The 18339-nt window shown below is 40.3% G+C and overlaps 2 non-coding genes and 14 pseudogenes across 2 annotated transcripts; all 16 read left to right on the forward strand.

Annotated features, from left to right (window-relative positions):
* Nucleotides 1-97: 97 nt before the first annotated feature.
* Nucleotides 98-216, forward strand: LOC149649734 (5S ribosomal RNA; annotated as a pseudogene).
* Nucleotides 217-578: 362 nt separating this feature from the next.
* Nucleotides 579-697, forward strand: LOC149649735 (5S ribosomal RNA; annotated as a pseudogene).
* A 362-nt stretch (nucleotides 698-1059) lies between these two features.
* On the forward strand, nucleotides 1060-1178 carry LOC149649736 (5S ribosomal RNA; annotated as a pseudogene).
* A 137-nt stretch (nucleotides 1179-1315) lies between these two features.
* Nucleotides 1316-1434, forward strand: LOC149649737 (5S ribosomal RNA). Its single transcript, XR_016371634.1, has one exon. It is a non-coding gene; the product is annotated as a 5S ribosomal RNA (ribosomal RNA).
* A 361-nt stretch (nucleotides 1435-1795) lies between these two features.
* Nucleotides 1796-1914, forward strand: LOC149649738 (5S ribosomal RNA; annotated as a pseudogene).
* Nucleotides 1915-2275: 361 nt separating this feature from the next.
* Nucleotides 2276-2394, forward strand: LOC149649739 (5S ribosomal RNA; annotated as a pseudogene).
* A 137-nt stretch (nucleotides 2395-2531) lies between these two features.
* LOC149649740 (5S ribosomal RNA) lies at nucleotides 2532-2634 on the forward strand (annotated as a pseudogene).
* A 122-nt stretch (nucleotides 2635-2756) lies between these two features.
* Nucleotides 2757-2875, forward strand: LOC149649741 (5S ribosomal RNA; annotated as a pseudogene).
* A 3010-nt stretch (nucleotides 2876-5885) lies between these two features.
* On the forward strand, nucleotides 5886-6004 carry LOC149649742 (5S ribosomal RNA; annotated as a pseudogene).
* A 362-nt stretch (nucleotides 6005-6366) lies between these two features.
* Nucleotides 6367-6485, forward strand: LOC149649743 (5S ribosomal RNA; annotated as a pseudogene).
* A 362-nt stretch (nucleotides 6486-6847) lies between these two features.
* Nucleotides 6848-6966, forward strand: LOC149649744 (5S ribosomal RNA; annotated as a pseudogene).
* A 137-nt stretch (nucleotides 6967-7103) lies between these two features.
* On the forward strand, nucleotides 7104-7222 carry LOC149649745 (5S ribosomal RNA). The gene has a single exon (XR_016371638.1). It is a non-coding gene; the product is annotated as a 5S ribosomal RNA (ribosomal RNA).
* Nucleotides 7223-7583: 361 nt separating this feature from the next.
* On the forward strand, nucleotides 7584-7702 carry LOC149649746 (5S ribosomal RNA; annotated as a pseudogene).
* A 361-nt stretch (nucleotides 7703-8063) lies between these two features.
* LOC149649747 (5S ribosomal RNA) lies at nucleotides 8064-8182 on the forward strand (annotated as a pseudogene).
* A 137-nt stretch (nucleotides 8183-8319) lies between these two features.
* Nucleotides 8320-8422, forward strand: LOC149649748 (5S ribosomal RNA; annotated as a pseudogene).
* Nucleotides 8423-8544: 122 nt separating this feature from the next.
* Nucleotides 8545-8663, forward strand: LOC149649749 (5S ribosomal RNA; annotated as a pseudogene).
* The last annotated feature ends 9676 nt before the right edge of the window (nucleotides 8664-18339 follow it).

The following is an 18339-nucleotide window of genomic DNA, read 5'->3' on the forward strand; positions in this document are numbered from 1 at the left end:
TACGACAAACAGGGGCCGAGTAATTAAGCTAAACGTAAACAAACAACCCGTCCATAGGAAATGCATTAGACTATACTTTGCAGGCCCATAACTCTGTGTCTACGGCCATATCACGCTGAATACACCGGTTCTCGTCCGATAACCGAAGTTAAGCAGCGTCGAGCGCAGTCATTACTTGGGAGGGAGACCACTTAGGAACACTGCGTGCCGTTGGCGTTTTCACTTTATTTTCCTCTTTTAAATTTTAATAGATATGTAAAAAGCAAACAGGTTTTCTTTTTGTTATTGTTTTAAAATGATGAAGGTTAATTTGTCTCACTTAATTTAAATTCGAATTATTAACTAGCACTCTCGGCAACGGCCATATCACGCTGAAAACACCGGTTCACGTCCGATCACCGAAGTTAAGCAGCGTCGAGCGCATACAGTACTTGGGAATACTGCGTGCCGCTTGTTTTTTCACTTTTGTTTCCTCTTTTAAATTCCACCAGATATGAAAAAAGCAAACATATCTTCTTTTTGTTATTGTTTTATAAAGATGAAGGTTAATTAAATTCAAATTCTTAACTAGCACTCTCGGCAACGGCCATATCACGCTGAATTCACCGGTTCTCGTCCGATAACCGAAGTTAAGCAGCGTCGAGCGCAGTCACTACTTGGGAGGGAGACCACTAAGGAACACTGCGTGCCGTTGGCTTTTTCACTTTTTTTTCCTCTTTTAAATTTTAATAGATATGAAAAAAGCAAACATGTTTTCTTTTTGTTATTGTTTTAAAATGATGAAGGTTAATTTGTCTCACTTAATTTAAATTCGAATTATTAACTAGCACTCTCGGCAACGGCCATATCACGCTGAAAACACCGGTTCACGTCCGATCACCGAAGTAAAGCAGCGTCGAGCGCATACAGTACTTGGGAATACTGCGTGCCGTTTGCTTTTTCACTTTTGTTTCCTCTTTTAAATTCCACCAGATATGAAAAAAGCAAACATATCTTCTTTTTGTTATTGTTTTATAAAGATGAAAGTTAATTAAATTCAAATTATTAACTAGCATTCTCGGCAACGGCCATATCACGATGAATACACCGGTTCTCGTCAGATAACCGAAGTTAAGCAACGTTGAGCGCAGTCATTACTTGGGAGGGAGACCACTTAGGAACACTGCGTGCCGTTGGCTTTTTCACTTTTTTTTCCTCTTTTAAATTTTAATAGATATGAAAAAAGCAAACATGTTTTCTTTTTGTTATTGTTTTAAAATGATGAAGGTTAATTTGTCTCACTTAATTTAAATTCGAATTATTAACTAGCACTCTCGGCAACGGCCATATCACGCTGAAAACACCGGTTCACGTCCGATCACCGAAGTTAAGCAGCGTCGAGCGCAGTCAGTACTTGGGAGGGCGACCACTTAGGAACACTGCGTGCCGTTAGCTTTTTCACTTTTTTTTTCTCTTTTAAATTCCAATAGATATGAAAAAAGCAAACATATTTTCTTTTTGTTATTGTTTGAAAAAGATGAAGGTTAATTTGTCTCACTTAATTTAAATTCGAATTATTATCTGGCACTCTCGGCAAGGGCGATATCACGCTGAGAACACCGGTTCTCGTCCGATCGCCGACGTTAGCAGCGTCGAGCGCAGTCAGTACTTGGGAATACTGCGTGCCGTTTGCTTTTTCACTTTTGTTTCCTCTTTCAAATTCCACCAGATATGAAAAAAGCAAACTTATCTTCTTTTTGTTATTGTTTTATAAAGATGAAAGTTAATTAAATTCAAATTATTAACTAGCACTCTCGGCAACGGCCATATCACGCTGAAAACACCGATTCTCGTCCGATAACCGAAGTTAAGCAGCGTCGAGCGCAGTCATTACTTGGGAGGGAGACCACTTAGGAACACTGCGTGCCGTTGGCTTTTTCACTTTTTTTTCCTCTTTTAAATTTTAATAGATATGTAAAAAGCAAACAGGTTTTCTTTTTGTTATTGTTTTAAAATGATGAAGGTTAATTTGTCTCACTTAATTTAAATCCGAATTATTAAATAGCACTCTCGGCAACGGCCATATCACGCTGAGAACACCGGTTCTCGTCCGATCGCCGACGTTAGCAGCGTCGAGCGCAGTCAGTACTTGGGAATACTGCGTGCCGTTTGCTTTTTCACTTTTGTTTCCTCTTTCAAATTCCACCAGATATGAAAAAAGCAAACATATCTTCTTTTTGTTATTGTTTTATAAAGAAGAAAGTTAATTAAATTCAAATTATTAACTAGCATTCTCGGCAACGGCCATATCACGCTGAATACACCGGTTCTCGTCCGATAACCGAAGTTAAGCAGCGCCGAGCGCAGTCATTGCTTGGGAGGGAGACTACTTAGGAGCACTGCGTGCCGTTGGCTTTTTCACTTTTTTTTCCTCTTTTAAATTTTAATAGATATGTAAAAAGCAAACAGGTTTTCTTTTTGTTATTGTTTTAAAATGATGAAGGTTAATTTGTCTCACTTAATTTAAATTCGAATTATTAACTAGCACTCTCGGTAACGGCCATATCACGCTGAAAACACCGGTTCACGTCCGATCACCGAAGTTAAGCAGCGTCGAGCGCATACAGTACTTGGGAATACTGCGTGCCGTTTGTTTTTTCACTTTTGTTTCCTCTTTCAAATTCCACCAGATATGAAAAAAGCAAACATATCTTCTTTTTGTTATTGTTTTATAAAGATGAAAGTTAATTAAATTCAAATTCTTAACTAGCACTCTCGGCAACGGCCATATGACGCTGAATACACCGGTTCTCGTCCGGTAACCGAAGTTAAGCAGCGTCGAGCGCAGTCACTACTTGGGTGGGAGACCACTTAGGAACACTGCGTGCCGTTGACTTTTTCACTTTTTTTTCCTCTTTTAAATTTTAATAGATATGAAAAAAGCAAACATGTTTTCTTTTTGTTATTGTTTTAAAATGATGAAGGTTAATTTGTCTCACTTAATTTAAATTCGAAATATTAACTAGCACTCTCGGCAACGGCCATATCACGCTAAAAACACCGGTTCACGTCCGATCACCGAAGTTAAGCAATACGTGAACAAACAAACCCCTCCATAGAAAATGCATTAGACTATACTTTGCAGGCTCGTAACTCTGTTTTTACTGGAGATACGGCGATGTCCTTTGAGTATGTTATAGTCCAATTTGTCCCCCATCTAATCATACTAAAAACAATGAGCTACGACAAACAGGGGCCGAGTAATTAAGTTAAACGTAAACAAACAACCCCTCCATAGGAAATGCATTAGACTATACTTTGCAGGCTCGTAACTCTGTTTCTACTGGAGATACGGGGATGTCCTTTGAGTATGTTATAGTCCAATTTGTCCCCCATCTAACCATACTAAAAACATTGAGCTACGACAAACAGTAGTCGAGTAATTAAGATAATCGTAAACAAACAAACCCCTCCTTAGGAAATGCATTAGACTATACTTTGCAGGCCCATAACTCTGTGTCTACTAAAGATACGGGGATGTCCTTAGGATATGCTATAGTCCAAATTGTCCCCCATCTAACCATACTAAAAACTTTGGGCTACGACAAACAGGGGCCGAGTACTTAAGCAAAACGTAACGAAACAAACCCCCTCCATAGGAAATGCAATAGACTATACTTTGGAGGCTCGTAACTCTGTTTCTACTGGAGATACGGGGATGTCCTTTGAGTATGTTATAGTCCAATTTGTCCCCCATCTAACCGTTCTAAAAATATTGAGCTACGACAAACAGGGGCCGAGTAATTAAGCTAAACGTAAACAAACAACCCGTCCATAGGAAATGCATTAGACTATATTTTGCAGGCCCATAACTCTGTGTCTACTAAAGATACGGGGATGTCCTTAGGATATGCTATAGTCCAAATTGTCCCCCATCTAACCATAATAAAAACATTGATCTACGACAAACAAGGGCCGAGATATTAAGCAAAATGTTCGTCAACTTTGGTATCGTCTCACTTATTTTTATTATGTTACTTATGATTTTTGCACTAAATTTTGGAGGCTCATAACTCTTGTTCTACAAGAGATACTGGGATCTCCTTTGGATATGTTATAGTACTCTTTGCTCCCCATACAAGGATACTTTAAACTTGAGGCTACCTCAATATCGTCGTCAACTTATTTTTTGTCTCACTTATTGTTAGAAGGTTACTTTTGATTTTTGAAAATAAACTTTGCAGGCTCGTAACTCTGGTTCTACCAGAGATACGGGGATGTAAATAATGTGACCATGACACAAATGTTCGGATAATTATAAAGGTCTTTGCATGTTCCAAGCAAAAAAAAAAAAACTTCGCGGTTTCGAACCTTTGGCCTTCCGGGAGTGAGGCGGATGCGATAACCGCTACACTAAAGATTTGTTATTATTTTTAATCGAAAGAACAGGGTCAAGTAATTAAGCAATACGTGAACAAACAAACCCCTCCATAGAAAATGCATTAGACTATACTTTGCAGGCTCGTAACTCTGTTTCTACTGGAGATACGGGGATGTCCTTTGAGTATGTTATAGTCCAATTTGTCCCCCATCTAACCATACTAAAAACATATAGCTACGACAAACAGTAGTCGAGTAATTAAGCTAATCGTAAACAAACAAACCCCTCCATAGGAAATATATTAGACTAAATTCTGGAGGCTCGTAACTCTGGTTCTACCAGAGATACGGGGATGTAAATAATGTGACCTTGACACAAATGTTCGGATAATTATAAAGGTCTTTGCATGTTCCAAGCAAAAAAAAAAAACTTCGCGGTTTCGAACCTGTGGCCTTCCGGGAGTGAGGCGGATGCGATAACCGCTACACTAAAGATATGTTATTATTTTTAATCGAAAGAACAGGGTCAAGTAATTAAGCAATACGTGAACAAACAAACTCCTCCATAGGAAATGAGTTAGACTATACTTTGCAGGTTCGTAACTCTGTTTCTACTGGAGATACGGGGATGTCCTTAGGATATTTTATAGTCCAATTTGTTTCCCATCTAACCATACTAAAAACTTTGGGTTACGACAAACAGGGGCCGAGTAATTAAGCTAAACGTAAACAAACAACCCCTCCATAGGAAATGCATTAGACTATACTTTGCAGGCCCATTTCTCTGTGTCTACTTGAGATACGGGGATGTCCTTAGGATATTTTATAGTCCAATTTGTTTCCCATCTAACCATACTAAAAACTTTGGGCTACGACAAACAGGGGCCGAGTAATTAAGCTAAACGTAAACAAACAACCCCTCCATAGGAAATGCATTAGACTATACTTTGCAGGCTCGTAACTCTGTTTCTACTGGAGATACGGGGATGTCCTTTGAGTATGTTTTATTCCAATTTGTCCCCCATCTAACCATACTAAAAACATTGAGCTACGACAAACAGGAGCCGAGATATTAAGCAAAATGTTCGTCAACTTTGGTATCGTCTCACTTATTTTTATTATGTTACTTATGATTTTTGCACTAAACTTTGGAGGCTCATAACTCTTGTTCTACAAGAGATACTGGGATCTCCTTTGGATATGTTATAGTACTCTTTGCTCCCCATACAAGGATACTTTAAACTTGAGGCTACCGCAATATCGTCGTCAACTTACTTTTTGTCTCACTTATTGTTAGAAGGTTACTTTTGATTTTTGAAAATAAACTTTGCAGGCTCGTAACTCTGTTTCTACTGGAGATACGGGGATGTCCTTTGAGTATGTTATAGTCCAATTTGTCCCCCATCTAACCATACTAAAAACAATGAGCTACGACAAACAGGGGCCGAGTAATTAAGCTAAACGTAAACAAACAACCCGTCCATAGGAAATGCATTAGACTATACTTTGCAGGCCCATAACTCTGTGTCTACGGCCATATCACGCTGAATACACCGGTTCTCGTCCGATAACCGAAGTTAAGCAGCGTCGAGCGCAGTCATTACTTGGGAGGGAGACCACTTAGGAACACTGCGTGCCGTTGGCGTTTTCACTTTATTTTCCTCTTTTAAATTTTAATAGATATGTAAAAAGCAAACAGGTTTTCTTTTTGTTATTGTTTTAAAATGATGAAGGTTAATTTGTCTCACTTAATTTAAATTCGAATTATTAACTAGCACTCTCGGCAACGGCCATATCACGCTGAAAACACCGGTTCACGTCCGATCACCGAAGTTAAGCAGCGTCGAGCGCATACAGTACTTGGGAATACTGCGTGCCGCTTGTTTTTTCACTTTTGTTTCCTCTTTTAAATTCCACCAGATATGAAAAAAGCAAACATATCTTCTTTTTGTTATTGTTTTATAAAGATGAAGGTTAATTAAATTCAAATTCTTAACTAGCACTCTCGGCAACGGCCATATCACGCTGAATTCACCGGTTCTCGTCCGATAACCGAAGTTAAGCAGCGTCGAGCGCAGTCACTACTTGGGAGGGAGACCACTAAGGAACACTGCGTGCCGTTGGCTTTTTCACTTTTTTTTCCTCTTTTAAATTTTAATAGATATGAAAAAAGCAAACATGTTTTCTTTTTGTTATTGTTTTAAAATGATGAAGGTTAATTTGTCTCACTTAATTTAAATTCGAATTATTAACTAGCACTCTCGGCAACGGCCATATCACGCTGAAAACACCGGTTCACGTCCGATCACCGAAGTAAAGCAGCGTCGAGCGCATACAGTACTTGGGAATACTGCGTGCCGTTTGCTTTTTCACTTTTGTTTCCTCTTTTAAATTCCACCAGATATGAAAAAAGCAAACATATCTTCTTTTTGTTATTGTTTTATAAAGATGAAAGTTAATTAAATTCAAATTATTAACTAGCATTCTCGGCAACGGCCATATCACGATGAATACACCGGTTCTCGTCAGATAACCGAAGTTAAGCAACGTTGAGCGCAGTCATTACTTGGGAGGGAGACCACTTAGGAACACTGCGTGCCGTTGGCTTTTTCACTTTTTTTTCCTCTTTTAAATTTTAATAGATATGAAAAAAGCAAACATGTTTTCTTTTTGTTATTGTTTTAAAATGATGAAGGTTAATTTGTCTCACTTAATTTAAATTCGAATTATTAACTAGCACTCTCGGCAACGGCCATATCACGCTGAAAACACCGGTTCACGTCCGATCACCGAAGTTAAGCAGCGTCGAGCGCAGTCAGTACTTGGGAGGGCGACCACTTAGGAACACTGCGTGCCGTTAGCTTTTTCACTTTTTTTTTCTCTTTTAAATTCCAATAGATATGAAAAAAGCAAACATATTTTCTTTTTGTTATTGTTTGAAAAAGATGAAGGTTAATTTGTCTCACTTAATTTAAATTCGAATTATTATCTGGCACTCTCGGCAACGGCGATATCACGCTGAGAACACCGGTTCTCGTCCGATCGCCGACGTTAGCAGCGTCGAGCGCAGTCAGTACTTGGGAATACTGCGTGCCGTTTGCTTTTTCACTTTTGTTTCCTCTTTCAAATTCCACCAGATATGAAAAAAGCAAACTTATCTTCTTTTTGTTATTGTTTTATAAAGATGAAAGTTAATTAAATTCAAATTATTAACTAGCACTCTCGGCAACGGCCATATCACGCTGAAAACACCGATTCTCGTCCGATAACCGAAGTTAAGCAGCGTCGAGCGCAGTCATTACTTGGGAGGGAGACCACTTAGGAACACTGCGTGCCGTTGGCTTTTTCACTTTTTTTTCCTCTTTTAAATTTTAATAGATATGTAAAAAGCAAACAGGTTTTCTTTTTGTTATTGTTTTAAAATGATGAAGGTTAATTTGTCTCACTTAATTTAAATCCGAATTATTAAATAGCACTCTCGGCAACGGCCATATCACGCTGAGAACACCGGTTCTCGTCCGATCGCCGACGTTAGCAGCGTCGAGCGCAGTCAGTACTTGGGAATACTGCGTGCCGTTTGCTTTTTCACTTTTGTTTCCTCTTTCAAATTCCACCAGATATGAAAAAAGCAAACATATCTTCTTTTTGTTATTGTTTTATAAAGAAGAAAGTTAATTAAATTCAAATTATTAACTAGCATTCTCGGCAACGGCCATATCACGCTGAATACACCGGTTCTCGTCCGATAACCGAAGTTAAGCAGCGCCGAGCGCAGTCATTGCTTGGGAGGGAGACTACTTAGGAGCACTGCGTGCCGTTGGCTTTTTCACTTTTTTTTCCTCTTTTAAATTTTAATAGATATGTAAAAAGCAAACAGGTTTTCTTTTTGTTATTGTTTTAAAATGATGAAGGTTAATTTGTCTCACTTAATTTAAATTCGAATTATTAACTAGCACTCTCGGTAACGGCCATATCACGCTGAAAACACCGGTTCACGTCCGATCACCGAAGTTAAGCAGCGTCGAGCGCATACAGTACTTGGGAATACTGCGTGCCGTTTGTTTTTTCACTTTTGTTTCCTCTTTCAAATTCCACCAGATATGAAAAAAGCAAACATATCTTCTTTTTGTTATTGTTTTATAAAGATGAAAGTTAATTAAATTCAAATTCTTAACTAGCACTCTCGGCAACGGCCATATGACGCTGAATACACCGGTTCTCGTCCGGTAACCGAAGTTAAGCAGCGTCGAGCGCAGTCACTACTTGGGTGGGAGACCACTTAGGAACACTGCGTGCCGTTGACTTTTTCACTTTTTTTTCCTCTTTTAAATTTTAATAGATATGAAAAAAGCAAACATGTTTTCTTTTTGTTATTGTTTTAAAATGATGAAGGTTAATTTGTCTCACTTAATTTAAATTCGAAATATTAACTAGCACTCTCGGCAACGGCCATATCACGCTAAAAACACCGGTTCACGTCCGATCACCGAAGTTAAGCAATACGTGAACAAACAAACCCCTCCATAGAAAATGCATTAGACTATACTTTGCAGGCTCGTAACTCTGTTTTTACTGGAGATACGGCGATGTCCTTTGAGTATGTTATAGTCCAATTTGTCCCCCATCTAATCATACTAAAAACAATGAGCTACGACAAACAGGGGCCGAGTAATTAAGTTAAACGTAAACAAACAACCCCTCCATAGGAAATGCATTAGACTATACTTTGCAGGCTCGTAACTCTGTTTCTACTGGAGATACGGGGATGTCCTTTGAGTATGGTTTAGTCCAATTTGTCCGTCATCTAACCATACTAAAAACATTGAGCTACGACAAACAGGGGCCGAGATATTAAGCAAAATGTTCGTCAACTTTGGTATCGTCTCACTTATTTTTATTATGTTACTTATGATTTTTGCACTAAACTTCGGAGGCTCATAACTCTTGTTCTACAAAAGATACTGGGATCTCCTTTGGATATGTTATAGTACTCTTTGCTCCCCATACAAGGATACTTTAAACTTGAGGCTACCTCAATATCGTCGTCAACTTATTTTTTGTCTCACTTATTGTTAGAAGGTTACTTTTGATTTTTGAAAATAAACTTTGCAGGCTCGTAACTCTGTTTCTACTGGAGATACGGGGATGTCCTTTGAGTATGTTATAGACCAATTTGTCCCTCATCTAGCCATACTAAAAATTAGGGCTACGACAAACAGTAGTCGAGTAATTAAGCTAATCGTAAACAAACAAACCCCTCCATAGGAAATACATTAGACTAAATTCTGGAGGCTCGTAACTCTGGTTCTACCAGAGATACGGGGTTGTAAATAATGTGACCTTGACACAAATGTTCGGATAATTATAAAAAAAAACTTCGCGGTTTCGAACCTGTGGCCTTCCGGGAGTGAGGTGGATGCGATAACCGCTACACTAAAGATATGTTATTATTTTTAATCGAAAGAACAGGGTCAAGTAATTAAGCAATACGTGAACAAACAAACCCCTCCATAGAAAATGCAATAGACTATAGTTTGCTGGCTCGTAACTCTGTTTCTACTGGAGATACGGGGATGTCCTTTGAGTATGTTATAGTCCAATTTGTCCCCCATCTAACCATACTAAAAACATTGAGCTACGACAAACAGGGGCCGAGTAATTAAGCTAAACGTAAACAAACAACCCGTCCATAGCAAATGCATTAGACTATACTTTGCAGGCCCATAACTCTGTGTCTACTAGAGATACGGGGATGTCCTTAGGATATGTTATAGTCCAAATTGTCCCCCATCTAACCATACTAAAAACATTGAGCTAGGACAAACAGGGTCCGAGATATTAAGCAAAATGTTCGTCAACTTTGGTATCGTCTCACTTATTTTTATTATGTTACTTATGATTTTTGCACTAAACTTTGGAGGCTCATAACTCTTGTTCTACAAGAGATACTGGGATCTCCTTTGGATATGTTATAGTACTCTTTGCTCCCCATACAATGGTACTTTAAACTTGAGGCTACCTCAATATCGTCGTCAACTTATTTTTTGTCTCACTTATTGTTAGAAGGTTACTTTTGATTTTTGAAAATAAACTTTGCAGGCTCGTAACTCTGTTTCTACTGGAGATACGGGGATGTCCTTTGAGTATGTTAAAGACCAATTTGTCCCTCATCTAGCCATACTAAGAATTAGGGCTACGACAAACAGTAGTCGAGTAATTAAGCTAATCGTAAACAAACAAACCCCTCCATAGGAAATACATTAGACTAAATTCTGGAGGCTCGTAACTGTGGTTCTACCAGAGATACGGGATGTAAATAATGTGACCTTGACACAAATGTTCGGATAATTATTGTTGTATAATGTAAAAAACTATGTTAGTTAAAAAACTTTTTTATCTATTGGCATAAGATAAAACAAGAGTGAAACCGAGTCTTCCTTATCGGTAGATATATTTCAAGGAAGCACTTCTCTTAAGATCAGCTACCATGTAACAACGCGTACTTTTTATCGTGACAAATAAATCTTTTATTATGCACAAACGTTTATTAAAATAATCAAATAGAAAACTACAACATGGTGTCAGAAGTGGGGTAATTTTTATAATTCAGGCCCAACCACCCACTCGCGTATCGTTACAAATATGATGGCCTCCTTCAAAAGTCCGGAACCTTTTACACCTGTCAACACTCCAGCGGAAGCCTTTGAGGCTTACAAGGAACGCTTCAAAATTTACGCCATTGCCTCAAAACTTAACAAGGAAGAGCATGAACTGCAACTTAATGTATTTCTACACGTCATCGGTACGGAGGGACTACGGATTTACAAAACACTCTCGTTTACATCCACCATCGGCAATCGTACGCTACAAAACGTCTATGATGCCTTCGACGCCTATTATAAACCATATAAAAACGTAACCTATTCTCGGTACAAGTTCTTTACAACGAAACAAGAGTCAGGCGAACCATTTGATGTCTACCTGACGAAAATCAAAACTCTCGCAGCCCAAAGTGATCTGGACAAACCCAACCTGACGGACTCGCTGGTAGCCACCCAGATTGCGATAGGAACGACCAATGCCGAGGTTCGAAAACAACTACTAAAACTAGAACCACTCTCGCTGGGCCAAGCTATAGCCATAGCCCAAGCTGAGGAAACGTCCATGCAGCAGGCCCAAGTAATCAATCCAACAAAATCCATAATCACCTCCTCATACGGACAGCCAGAGCAGGAATATTCTATGGTACATGAAGTGAATAGCCTCACTAACGTCCAACACTGGCGCGACCGCCAATCTACAAGCCAATATCATGCACAACGGGGTCGGCCAAGGACTCGCAACAACAATTACCACCAAATCGCTCCAGACAGGAACAACTTCCGCCCAGCCTCGCAATTTCGATCCGCTGTGCCGCCACGACGTCGACCAAGCCAGAATTCTACATCTTCAGACCCAACCTGCACACGATGCGGTCTGCGACACCTATCACAACAATGTCCCGCAATGGGATCCACATGTCGTACTTGCGGAGGACCGAACCACTGGTCAACGGTTTGCCGTGCCATCAATGAACTTAATGCTTATCTACCAATTTCCCGTACCACTGACGAAGAACACGGACACAACATCCGACGTGTAGACGAAATAATGTATGACGACAACCACACAATCCAAAATGACGAATTCTTGTACTTATCTTCTCTGACACTACACGCAACATTTGCAAATCTGGAAGATGACCATCTCTGGCGGGCACAACTCATGGTGGCGAATACACCGACCACCTTCAAAATCGATACGGGCTCCCAAGTCAACGTTATTCCGGAAGCACTGTACTCTCGGCTACATCCACGGCCCGCCATGTTAACCCCAAGACACATAATCAAAGCATATTCTGGGCATGCTGTCGAAGTTCTGGGTATGACTCAACTCATCTGCTCCTCAAACCTCGCCTCCATACCGCTCGACTTCTATATAACGCCAAAGGATCAAACTCCCATCATTGGAGCGAGTGCATCTCGAAAACTCGGCCTAATCACAAGATTACCACACAATGAACATAGCGCAATTCCCCCATTCATGGCACTCCAACCTGCCGTTGGTATTAGGACTCCACCGCAAGCAACCGCGTCCCTACATTCTTGCACAGTGCCACCTGATGTTGCGACTAGCACGCCACAAGAAATAATGAAGAGATTCCCTGATGTTTTTGACACGGTAGGAAAACTCCCGGGACAACATCACATGAAACTTCGCCCGGATGCGATCCCAACAAGAACACCAGCCCGCAAAATCCCGATCCAACTGATTCCACGGGTTCAAGCCGAAATACAACGCATGGTCGCTGCTCAGGTCATAGTTCCTGTCACCGAACACACAGAATGGCTTCATCCAATGGTAGTGGTTCCCAAACCAGGCAATGACATCCGCATTTGTTTGGATCCGCGCAATTTGAACAAGGCACTATTAAGAGAACACTATCCCATGCCAACATCCCAACAAATCTTCTCTGAGTTATCTGACGCCCAAGTTTTCACCGCATTGGATGCCAAATCGGCCTTTTGGCAAATCGAACTTACACCAGAGAGCTCTCGAATGTGCGCATTTGCAACGCCATTTGGAAATTTCCGATTCAAGCGTCTACCCTACGGGATATCCACTGCTTCTGAATACTGCCAAAGGATAATGAATTCTATATTTGGCGATATACCTCGAACACGAATTGCCACAGACGACTTCCTTATACACGGTTCAAACGAAGCAGAACACAAGAAAATCCTATATACAGTATTGGAACGGGCGCAAAGAAAAGGACTGATGTTTAATTCCAAAAAGATCCAACTAGCCGTTACCCGCATCAAATATCTCGGTCATATCATATCTCCCAAGGGCGTCGAAACTGATCCGGAGAAGGTTGGAGCGATCAGAGAACTACCACCACCAGCGGACAAACCGGCACTACTAAGATTTCTGGGCATGGTTAACTTCATGGCAAAATTTATTTCTGGATATTCCGAACGAACTGCTCCCCTACGGCCTCTTCTCAAGCAAGACACAGTATTTCGATGGGATGAAACCCACCAAGACGCTTGTGACGACTTGAAACAAGCCATCACTTCAGCGCCAGTGTTAACATTTTACAATCCCAAACTACATAACACTGTATCCGTCGACGCTAGTCAACATGGAATTGGTGCCGTACTTCTGCAGCAAGGCAAACCTATTGAATACGCGTCGATGACCTTTACATCCGCACAAACGCGCTACACTCAAATTGAAAAGGAGCTGCTCGCCATATTATATGCATGCGAACACTTTCATTATTATGTGGCAGCCGCCCCACTAACAGTGCAGACAGACCACAAGCCGCTGCTTGCCATTATCCGGAAGCCGTTCCATCTTCTCTCTCCGAGGCTCCAGCGCCTAACATTGCGGTTGGCGCGGTATGACCCGACATTAATTTATGTTCCTGGTACCAAGCTTTTCATCGCTGACGCCCTCTCGAGAGTACCACAACCCAACTGCACAATGACAACGGACTTTTTGGAAGGTCCCGCTGCAACAATATATACTCTGACCACTCTTTCCGATGACCGACTCCGCAAGTTCCAACACGCAACAAATCAAGATCCTGACCTGCAACAGATTCAAAGCTACGTGGAAAATGGCTGGCCCTTGCATCACAAGTCAATCCGTCTTCCTGGCGTAAGGGCATTCTGGGCACTACAGGAGGAAATACACTCACAGAACGGACTCCTATACAGAGGCGATCGTCTGTTGGTTCCGGCAATATTACAAGGAGACACTATGAAGCAGATACACGCCATACATCAAGGTGTTACAGCTTGTCTCGCAAAAGCCAAAATGAATGTATACTGGCCGACAATGACTGCCGACATTACCAGATTTATAGCAAATTGCCCCGTTTGCAAGGAAAGAGAACGCGCAAACACTGCGATGCCTTTACATCCCTTGACAATTCCACCACATCCATGGCACACGGTCTCGTCTGATCTGTTCAAATTCCGCTCTAAAAACTATATTCTTCTGATTGACCACTTTTCGAAATATGTAGAAGCCCAAGAATTGACAACTACGAATGCTGAAGCTGTCATCAAGTTCCTAACACCAAATTTTGCCCGCCATGGCATTCCAAGACGTTTTCAGTCGGACAATGGACCACCCTACTCCTCGTACATGTTTACGAAATTTCTCGAAAAATGGGGCGTGGAACAAATCACATCGAGTCCTTATCACCCGCAAAGTAATGGATTAGCAGAGCGCATGGTCCAAACGCTAAAGAGCTACCTAGCTAAATCGCAACCTGAAGGCAAAGACCTCAATCAAATCTTGCTAGAATACCGGACGACTCCTTTGGAAAATCTTCTCACACTTGCAGAAATGGAATGGGGAGAAAACTTCGTAGTCCCATCACAATGAATGACGCATCACTCAACCCGAATTTTCCGACACAAGAAATCATATCTGGACTACAACACAGACAGTTCACCATGCAAAGACATGCTGACACAAAACCGCATAGAAATCTACGTCCACTCGAGATAGGGGAGAAAGTCTGGTACTTCGTGGGAACACGTTCTTGGAAACCGGCAATAATACTCCAAAAAGCTACCTCCCCAGATTCCTACATCATAGAAACGGAACAAAATCAAATTTTCCGGCGATCAAGAATTCACCTTCGCCCTCAAATTCAACGAAAACCCGACAATCAAAAACCCGACAATCAAAATAAGCCAGAAATTCCGAGAAGGATTAACGCACAAAGATTTCAAAACAACTCATGTGCTAACCTCCTTGAAGAAGCTTTCAACAAAACCCCTAAAGTGGCTCATTATGCGTACAAACCTGTCGCTGTGACAGAGACGACGTCTCCGAGATCTTCCAGTGCATTGACAGATCACTCCCAGCGATCATCTATCCTACCTAATCTTCCTGATATCCCTGAATTAGATGCTAACCACCCTTTAGAATCACACATCGTGAACCCATCAAGACAATCCCTGCAAGAGACGTCAACACGTGATGAAACCGGGCCAAGGATGATCCCACAACAAACTGCTCTAATAAAATCTCGACCACCAACCGTACCACCTTTCCCACAAACAATTGTCAAGACACCCACTTCATCGTATGGACGACCATTGAAAACCCCGGCGTGGTTCTCACCTGCATAGACCGTATAAAAAAAAAAAAAAAAAAGCTTGTTGTATAATGTAAAAAACTATGTTAGTTAAAAAACTATTTTATCTATTGGCATAAGATAAAACAAGAGTGAAACCGAGTCTTCCTTATCGGTAGATATATTTCAAGGAAGCACTTCTCTTAAGATCAGCTACCGTGTAACAACGCGTACTTTTTATCGTGACAAATAAATCTTTTATTATGCACAAACGTTTATTAAGATAATCAAATAGAAAACTACAACAATTATAAAAAAAAACTTCGCGGTTTTGAACCTGTGGCCTTCCGGGAGTGAGGCGGATGCCATAACCGCTACACTAAAGATATGTAATTATTTTTAATCGAAAGAACAGGGTCAAGTTATTAAGCAATTCGTGAACAAACAAACCCCTCCATAGAAAATGCATTAGACTATACTTTGCAGGCTCGTAACTCTGTTTCTACTGGAGATACGGGGATGTCCTTTGAGTATGTTTTAGTCCAATTTGTCCCCCATCTAACCATACTAAAAACATTGAGCTACGACAAACAGGGGCCGAGATATTAAGCAAAATGTTCGTCAACTTTGGTATCGTCTCACTTATTTTTATTATGTTACTTATGATTTTTGCACAAAACTTTGGAGGCTCATAACTTTTGTTCTACAAGAGATACTGGGATCTCCTTTGGATATGTTATAGTACTCTTTGCTCCCCATACAAGGATACTTTAAACTTGAGGCTACCTGAATATCGTCGTCAACTTATTTTTTGTCTCACTTATTGTTAGAAGGTTACTTTTGATTTTTGAAAATAAACTTTGCAGGCTCGTAACTCTGTTTCTACTGGAGATACGGGGATGTCCTTTGAGTATGTTATAGACCAATTTGTCCCCCATCTAGCCATACTAAGAATTAGGGCTACGACAAACAGTAGTCGAGTAATTAAGCTAATCGTAAACAAACAAACCCCTCCATAGGAAATACATTAGACTAAATTCTGGAGGCTCGTAACTCTGGTTCTACCAGAGATACGCGGATGTAAATAATGTGACCTTGACACAAATGTTCGGATAATTATAAAGGTCTTTGCATGTTCCAAGCAAAAAAAAAAAAACTTCGCGGTTTCAAACCTGTGGCCTTCCGGGAGTGAGGCGGATGCGATAACCGCTACACTAAACATATGGTATTATTTTTAATCGAAAGAACAGGGTCAAGTAATTAAGCAATAAGTGAACAAACAAACCGCTCCATAGAAAATGCATTAGACTATACTTTGCAGGCTCGTAACTCTGTTTCTACTGGAGATACGGGGATGTCCTTTGAGTATGTTTTAGTCCAATTTGTCCCCCATCTAATCATACTAAAAACATTGAGCTACAACAAACAGGGGCCGAGATATTAAGCAAAATGTTCGTCAACTTTGGTATCGTCTCACTTATTTTTATTATGTTACTTATGATTTTTGCACTAAACTTTGGAGGCTCATAACTCTTGTTCTACAAGAGTTACTGGGATCTCCTTTGGATATGTTATAGTACTCTTTGCTCCCCATACAAGGATACTTTAAACTTGAGGCTACCTGAATATCGTCGTCAACTTATTTTTTGTCTCACTTATTGTTAGAAGGTTACTTTTGATTTTTGAAAATAAATTTTGCAGGCTCGTAACTCTGTTTCTACTGGAGATACGGGGATGTCCTTTGAGTATGTTATAGACCAATTTGTCCCCCATCTAGCCATACTAAGAATTAGGGCTACGACAAACAGTAGTCGAGTAATTAAGCTAATCGTAAACAAACAAACCCCTCCATAGGAAATACATTAGACTAAATTCTGGAGGCTCGTAACTCTGGTTCTACCAGAGATACGGGGATGTAAATAATGTGACCTTGACACAAATGTTCGGATAATTATACAGGTCTTTGCATGTTCCAAGCAAAAAAAAAACTTCGCGGTTTCGAACCTGTGGCCTTCCGGGAGTGAGGCGGATGCGATAACCGCTTTACTAAAGATATGTTATTATTTTTAATCGAAGGAACAGGGTCAAGTAATTAAGCAATACGTGAACAAACAAACCCCTCCATAGAAAATGCATTAGACTATAATTTGCAGGCTCGTAACTCTGTTTCTACTGGAGATACGGGGATGTCCTTTGAGTATGTTATAGACCAATTTGTCCAACATCTAGCCATACTAAGAATTAGGGCTACGACAAACAGTAGTCGAGTAATTAAGCTAATCGTAAACAAACAAACCCCTCCATAGGAAATACATTAGACTAAATTCTGGAGGCTCGTAACTCTGGTTCTACCAGAGATACGGGGATGTAAATAATGTGACCTTGACACAAATGTTCGGATAATTATAAACGTCTTTGCATGTTCCAAGCAAAAAAAAAAAAACTTCGCGGTTTCGAACCTGTGGCCTTCCGGAAGTGAGGCGGATGCGATAACCGCTACACTAAAGATATGTTATTATTTTTAATCGAAGGAACAGGGTCAAGTAATTAAGCAATACGTGAACAAACAAACCCCTCCATAGAAAATGCATTAGACTATACTTTGCAGGCTCGTAACTCTGTTTCTACTGGAGATACGGGGATGTCCTTTGAGTATGTTTTAGTCCAATTTGTCCCCCATCTAACCATACTAAAAACATTGAGCTACGACAAACAGGGGCCGAGATATTAAGCAAAATGTTCGTCAACTTTGGTATCGTCTCACTTATTTTTATTATGTTACTTATGATTTTTGCACTAAACTTTGGAGGCTCATAACTCTTGTTCTACAAGAGATA

This window comes from Phalangium opilio, unplaced genomic scaffold, assembly GCF_054372755.1.
Source record: "Phalangium opilio isolate 3A_F unplaced genomic scaffold, DU_Popi_V2 ptg000087l_1, whole genome shotgun sequence".
Classification (NCBI taxonomy): domain Eukaryota; kingdom Metazoa; phylum Arthropoda; class Arachnida; order Opiliones; family Phalangiidae; genus Phalangium; species Phalangium opilio.